The following is an 8359-nucleotide window of genomic DNA, read 5'->3' on the forward strand; positions in this document are numbered from 1 at the left end:
TCTTTTTTTTTTTTCCTTAGTGTGAACATAGCCAGTTAGTGGAACTTTTCTTCCCATAGACCTTCCTAGGTTTAAAAAATGCAAAGAAAAAACATGTAAAAATGTGTGAGCATTTTTTCTTGTATTTTTCCCTACATTCCTCAATACAAATCCTTGAATCACATGATCAAAGAATCACGTCAGGTAATGAGACAGATGATGGTAAAAAAGCCAAAAGATGCATATACTAATGCACAGTATTTTAGGGGGGAAAGGCCAAAAATAATTGTTACAAAAAGTATGTCTGAATGAGGCCTCATTTAGATCCCAAAATTCATTCAAGCCCAGTCCCTGGGAGGAATCTAAGAGGAATGCCAGGAACATTCTTCACTGCTGCAGATACCTGCTCCTGGCTGCTGTTGGTGGTCTTTGAGCAGAGGGAAGAATGAATAGAATGAGTCCCTGGCTGACAAACACTTCTCAACTACTGACACTAGCCAGCAGCGGTGAAGAACACTCCTGGTTGCCCTTGTAAGGTCCTCCTTTTACAGAAAACTTGCATCTACAACTGAGGTGTTGGTGATATAAACTCACATTGGGCTGGTGACAGGAAAGGCTGGGCACCCTACTATTAGTGCATTCACAGCGCTAATTTTGAAAAATAAAATCATGGACATTTTCTTTCCTTTTTTGCCTGGATACTACAGATGGCAAAAACTCCACCCTGCTTTTTGTCTCCTTATACCCTTTTCCCTGTCACTTGTAGTCAACAGTAAACTCCCTCCTTCATCCATCTATACATGACAACTTCCCCACATATACCCCAGTATACATTTTTTTTTAATGACAACACTAACCCTATAAAAATTTTGTACCAAAATGTGTTTTCTAAGAAACTGTGGTTGGCTGCCATACGGATATGGGGATAAGAAGCTCATAAGTAGATGGCCCCAGTAGGTAGTTAACCCCCTCCCCTTATTAAGTAGATGTTCCCATCCCTAGAAAATAAAATATAATAAAAGTCCTACTCACTTTCCTTCCGCTCCAGCACTGAGCCCTCCTTTTCCTTTTCTTCTGCTCTGTACTTGGTCACCTGAAGCTATGCAGGTTTTCTTTTGCAGGAAACACACAATTATACGACCTTATTGCTTGTGTCCCACAGCAGAAAACCTGCACTACTCTGGAGTACAGGAGCAGGATACTTGCTTTCCTCCTATGCGTCAAAAAATTACTTAGAGGTTAACTTGTCTACTATGTAACTTGACTATATAGTGTGTAGGTGCTCTAATAAACAAATATGTAACCCTGATTAAACGAATAATAGGTATAAATAAATACATTGTACGCCACACTGCTTATAATTAAAGTCTGTGTCTAGTGAAAAAATAAAACTATTGTGCCCTTACATCCTCATATGCAATACTTTGTGAAGCTCAGTCACCAATCACTGTTTCTACCATCATTGTTAGTTTACATTACTCTTGGCTCTTCTGCTTCATTTCCACATCACTGCTAGTACACTGCTGTGGTCAGAGTTCTCACATTGCGCAGTGTCAATACTGATGCCGATGTTACCACAGGAGTTTATGTAGGACACTTTGTGTATACAGTCACAAATATATTGTGTAATTCTCTGTTAGGTACAGAAAAGTTTGTAAAGAACAGAAAAAAATCCAATGGGTGCAGGGTCAAGGTCACAAACTCTAGGAAAAATCAACAATCTGCAATAGAAATGCAGAAACATAGAAGATTGTCGTCAGACCACATGGTCCATCTGTCTGCCCTTTCCATTCCAACAGTGACAAGCATCTCTTTAGTTCTCCAGTAGAAAGCTTTCTGTTTCTAGCTGGGATTTGCAGTGTTAGAAAGGATGGAAGTAAAGTGCAGCAATAATTTAAAGTTGATTTCCAGGACTTTAATAGTGATGCCCTTGATAATGATAATCTTGGGATTAGCCATCAATATCACATTGATAAAGGCACCCCCATTAATAAGCTAAATGAAATGACTACAGCAGTTGTATACCTCTTCTTTGTTTATCAGGCACATACAATTGGTACCTGGTATCGTAGCTCATTCTTTTCAGGCCGAAGGGAGCCAGGAAGTTACCATTCTGCCTCATTGGAATACCTGTTTAATATTCCTTCTGTTCTGCACTATATTGAAGTCGTTGTCCTGATAGGACTCTTTTAAGCTGTACTCTCGGGTAGGGGGTGAATAAAAAAATAATATGTACTTACCTCCCTGGCTCCTGCATTGCGGCTGGTACTGTACCGCTCTTGTACCTATTGTGCAGATGCTTCCAGGGACGTGACATGGCAGACCCGCTCAGCCAATTAGTTGCTAAGACAGGACACCACTATTGCTGCTGATTGGCTGAGCAGGCCTGATACCTAACATTACCCAATCTGGAAACATTTACACAAAGGGGGCTGGAGTGACATAGTACTAGAATAAAGCTCATAAACAGCACTAAGTACATACATAACAGACTGGGGGCCACCCAAAGGATCCAACAATCATTCATACGGCCCCTCCCGCTGATCCCCACTTGCTGGTAGTGCGTGTAATAGCACAATGCAGCGAGCAGGGAACAAGGAGGAAGTGAGCGCAACCTGACAGGTTGGCGCTTGCTTCTGTAAAATATCTATAGGTGTAAGGGGGCCTTAAGATAGTTCTGCTTCCATCTGTCATCTGCAGAGGCATGCATACCTTTCTAAAGTCAACAAATGTAAAATCTTTCTTTAATACATGTGGAAAATAATACCGTAATTAGAATTAATAGTATTCTAAATAATTGCTTTATATTGCAGCTCTTCTAACAGGAATCTGAATAACAGATGAGTCTATAATACTTACAGTTGTGTTTGAAGTCTACAGCTTGTACAAAAAGAGAACATCACCATTTTCTTCAGCTGAAATAAACACAACGGGAAAAAATGCTTACCTAAACAATGCCACAAGCTACCCCTTTAATTTTCTAAACTGCTCTATAGGCATTCTGAAAATCACTTTTGTTCAATGGGGGTACTTAAGGGTAAGATCTCCCCAATCACACAATCATTGTCTATTCTAAGCCTGATGATGAATGCTAGATCTGGAAATCCCCTCTAAGGGTTCTTTTACACACAGATAAATCGCTCGTTTAGCGAACAAATCGGATAAATCGCTTGTTTAGCAAACAAGTGATGATTTTTTCTTTTAAACAATTAAGGCATTAAGACCAGAGGATAAATCGCTATAAAGAGTTGTTAATGCTATTGTAATTGTGTTTGTAAATATATTCTGAATATTTGTAGTTGTGTTTGTATCTATATACTATGAGCGATAAGTGTTTGCACTAAAAGACTTGAAAACAAGGATTATGAGGTCAGCTCAAAAGATGTGATCAACCACATACGAACTAATTTTTGTTCATAGTTTGATGGTTGCCACGTTTACACCAGAAGATTATCGCCTAAATTCAAACAATTTAAAGTTTTTTGCACAATAATCAGCCGATATATATTTCGGCTAATTATTGTGCAAAAAATTTTAAAAAAGTTGCAGTGATTTGGTACCCGCTTCCCCCCTGTTTTGGAATCTTGGGGCTGGGGCAGAAATGGAGGGAGCGAAAAGTAACCCTTTAATATCAGCCTAAGACCACTGAACCAACAATTCTACTTCACATTTATTCTTCTTATTTGATCAAAACAAGTTAGGTGCTACTATATTAACTTCTAAACTATAACTAAAACAATATATAACAGATTGCAGATTGAAATATATTTTATTTTTTTATTTCAGTATTTCATAAAAAAGATTCTTAATGCAGGAAATGGTCATATATATTTTTTTTATCAGATAGTTTATATTAAAGTTTTACACAATTTATATATAACACTCAGAAACAGTGCCAAAAAAAGAAAGAAAAAAGATAAAAAGAAAAAGGGAAGCAAACATACATACTGAAATGAGTAGAACAATACGTGAAATCAACCATGAGAAATTACACATGTACAATTGTTCATAGTGAACACAATAAAGAGTACATACTACATCAGTGTCATGTGCCTATGTGGAGACGCCTAAAGTGATCCCATACCAAAGTATATTCACATTCACAATCTTCTAGATCAGCGCCTACAAGCAACCTGAGTACGCAAGGGACGAAGCAGAGTCTACAACACTCCAAGAGTGCTCTAGAGGGGAAACCTGGGGAATCCAACTATCTACCCCACACTTTCTCGAATTTGGGACTACATTTTCGTTTAATATAGACAAATCGTTCAAACCCTATGATAGTATTAAGTTTATTTTTAAAAAAGGAATAGTTGCAGTAATTTGGTACTCACAGCCCCCGTTTTGAAATCTATACTTTCAAGATGGGACTGGGGCAGAAATGGAGGGAGCGAAAAGTAACCCTTTAATATCAGCCTAAGACCACTGAACCAACAATTCAACTTTACATTTATTCTTCTTATTTGATCAAAACAAATTAGTTGCTACTATATTTACTTCTAAACTATAACAGTATATAACCCATTTTTAGTGTAGACTGATCTAAGAATGGATTATTTTTTTTTGCTAAAGAGAATGTAGCAATCCTAATCATCTGTCCTATGAATTTATTGAAGATTTTGTGCATATTTTTATTTATTCTCATTCTAAAATACTATTGCAGGCAGGATGATTTAGGGTATAAACCCACACACCGTATACGCAGCGTATTTACTGCTGCGATACGCAGCAAAAACGCAGCAAATACGCAACAAATACGCAGCAGATTAGATCTAAATAACTGAACACAGCATTAAATCTAAACCATCAAATCTGCTGCGTATTTGTTGCGTATCTGCTGCGTATACAGTGTGTGGGTTTGTACCCTTAAACACAACCTATATACTACGAACATTTTATTCACTGATTTTTGTCATTTCTATTGTGGGCATTAAAGTTGGGATAAAACAGATGTTTAGTTTTAATACCTATTGGGATATTGTAGTTTTGACAAGTTTAAAAATAATTCTAAAAATTGAGGAGGGAAATGAAAATGATCAGAAAATATGTAAAAAAAATACTGTAGAATAAATAGAAAGGCAAATGTAGTTTCAAATATGCTAAAGTTTTGGTTAAGGCTAGGTCCACACTGCACAAAGAAGTGGCTGACAGTGTTTTTCTGTATGTTTAAATTAAACAGACTGAAATGAGTGTAAACCTAGCCTAACTAACTACAAAAGAAAAATAGTTTAATGTTAGTTACTAGAAATCTGACTCAGTGTAGTACAGTCATTGATTCTGACCTGATGTAGTGCAATCTTTATTTAGGTAAATAAATCAGCTGGTTTCAGAAAGTTATATAGATTTGTAATTTATTTCTATTAAAAGTTTTCACATACTTATCAGCTGCTTTAGGTCCTGCAGGAAGTGGTGTATTCTTTCCAGTCTGACACAGTGCTCTCTTCTGCCACCTCTGTCCAAGACAGGAACTGTCCAGAGCAGGAGAAGTTTTCTGTGGGGATTTTCTACTGCCCTGGACTGTTCCTGTCACGAACAGAGATGTCAGCAGAAAGCACTGTGTCACACTGGAAAGAATACACCACTTCCTGCAGGACATACAGCAGCTGATAAGGACTGAAAGATGAAAGATTTTTAAATAGAAGTGATTAACAAAACAATATAAACAGTTGATTTGAAAGGAAAACAAATTAAATACACTTCTGGTATCAGTAGCTCCCAGACATTGAGAATAAAATAAGGATAGAAAGTATAGAATAGAGAAAAGTAAGAAAGGAGAAAGGAAGTGAAGGGAAGAAACCAGTATAGAGAGGTGTAGTACAATCTCCACACTGTGACCCAGTGTAGAACAATCTTTGATTTTGACCCAGCGTAGTACAATCTCTGATACTGACCTGGTGTAGTACAATCTCTGATACTGACCCGATGTAGTACAATCTCTGATACTAACCGTGTGTAGTACAATCTCTGATACTGACCTGATGTAGTACAATCTCTGATACTGACCGGGTATCGTACAGTCTCTGATACTGACCTGGTGTAGTACAATCTTTGATACTGACCCGGTGTAGTACAATCTCTGATACTGACCGGGTGTAGTACAATCTCTGATACTGACCCGGTGTAGTACAATCTTTGATTTTGACCCGGCGTAGTACAATCTCTGATACTGACCTGGCGAAGTACAATCTCTGATACTGACCCGGCGTAGTACAATCTCTGATACTGACCCGGTGTAGTACAATCTCTGATACTGACCTGGTGTAATACAATCTGTGATACTGACCCGGTGTAGTACAATCTCTGATACTGACCTGGTGTAGTACAATCTCTGATACTGACCCGATGTAGTACAATCTCTGATACTGACCTGGTGTAGTACAATCTCTGATACTGACCTGGTGTAGTACAATCTCTAATACTGACCTAGTGTAGTACAATCTCTGATACTGACCCGGTGTAGTACAGTCTCTGATACTGACCCGGTGTAGTACAATCTCTGATACTGACCGCGTATAGTACAATCTCTGATACTGACCTGGTGTGGTACAATCACTGATGCTAACCCGGTGTGGTACCATCTCTGATACTGACCTGGTGTAGTACAGTCTCTGATACTGACCGGGTGTAGTACAGTCTCTAATACTGACCTGGCGTAGTACAGTCTCTGATACTGACCGGGTGTAGTACAGAATGATACTGACCTGGCGTAGTACAGTCTTTGATACTGACCTGGTGTGGTACAATCACTGATACTAACCCGTTGTAGTACCATTTCTGATACTGACCCAGTATAGTACCATCTCTCATGCTGACCTGCCATAATACAATCTTTGTAGTTTATAGCAAAAGTAAATGTTTCTTAGCACTCTCTTTAAAATTGTAAATAAAGTTTTTAGTTTCGCTCTTGATAGTCAGTAAATCACAAAGAAAGTGAAAGGTTGTAAATGTTGTCCGATTCTTGTACAAGCCCGAGTCACACCCTGATCCCATGATTACAACAGAAAATAAACTGCTCTGCTAACAACAACGTGAACAATGACATAATGGATCTGTTTCCTTATCGCAGTTAAAAATTAATCAATGTAAATTCCATTATTGCTGTTCACCAGACTTTTCTTTTCTTCCCACAGGTCATGATAGCGGCTTCCAATCCGCAGAGACTTTCACATTATTATCAATATATTTGAAATAACAAATTGATAATACTTGTTTCTACTTTACTGTATGATTTATTACAGGGAAAATAAGATATTTGCATCGGAAAAGTAAATTTGATTGTATATTGAGCAAACTACGTTTATGTTTTTTATGATCTCTTCCTGCTGTTACTTCCAATGGATACTGTCCTGCTCTGGTCATGTGATCATACAGGGGCTTGTTATTCGCTCATGGCCGTAATCGATGAAATCATACAGTGAATATGTATTATTAGAATTATTATAGTTACAAAAATGATTGAAAAAACTCAAAAGAAAATCAACAAATACCTACTCTTAATATAGTAAGGGCTGTTAAGAAAGTCATTAAGTTCTGAATGTATATTAAGTCTTATAAAAGAAAATAATTATTCCTTTGGAATTAGTAACTAAGGAATTAAGGGAATCTGTAAAGAAAAAAAGAATATGATTAATAAATACATAAATAATTATGACTTCATCTAAAATTATCACAATGGCTTCTTAACAAAGCTGCTATTATAAATGAAGGAGCCAGAATTAGTTCTATACCTTTCTGGACCAGGGAAAAAGTAAGTACTTGATCGGAAACCACTAAATTTGTCAAAAGTTACTGAAAGGTTTATTCTTATAGATATATTAGGGAGTTTTTCATTTAAAAGTTTACAGAAAAACACTCCCATACTGAGAACAATATACATTCTATAGTTGCCTGTAGGGGGGTTTACACTTATTCAGTAGAAAACCAGAGACGGATTTAAATGGAATTGGAAACATAGAGGAAAACCTATACTTTTATTTCTGAATGCATCCACCTCTGGCTTTGGCTTAAAAAAATTACAGACAGGACAGGTAGATGTTGTGCACTCATTACAAAATTAATTTTGTGAAAGATAAAAAATTTCTACAAGTTATTTTGTTTGTAAAGTCAGACCTGGTACTAAGTGTGTTCCTTCTGTACACAGACCTTACCACTTTATTAAGTCTGAAACATACCATACCTTGTTCTATGTACTACACTTTCAACCATGAATAACAAGCCTCTCTTGAAACTGCATAGGTCTCATGGGATATATGGATCATGAAGGAAAATATGTTTTCCTTTGAAATCACTGGTGAGCTTGTGTGTGATAGACACTAGGAATGTCTTACTTCAAGTTCAGTGTTTGCCTCATTGGCGTGGTCAGATTGACAAGTTTCTTACT

General features: G+C 37.2%; 1 long non-coding RNA gene across 1 annotated transcript in view; it reads right to left on the minus strand.

Moving 5' to 3' along the window:
- Positions 1-2893, minus strand: part of LOC138793602 (uncharacterized) — a 79659-nt gene extending 76766 nt beyond the window's left edge. The window contains exon 1 of the long non-coding RNA XR_011363307.1: positions 2839-2893. This is a non-coding gene — a long non-coding RNA (uncharacterized lncRNA). The remainder of the gene's footprint in view (positions 1-2838) is intronic.
- Positions 2894-8359: the final 5466 nt, after the last annotated feature.

This window comes from Dendropsophus ebraccatus, chromosome 5, assembly GCF_027789765.1.
Source record: "Dendropsophus ebraccatus isolate aDenEbr1 chromosome 5, aDenEbr1.pat, whole genome shotgun sequence".
Classification (NCBI taxonomy): domain Eukaryota; kingdom Metazoa; phylum Chordata; class Amphibia; order Anura; family Hylidae; genus Dendropsophus; species Dendropsophus ebraccatus.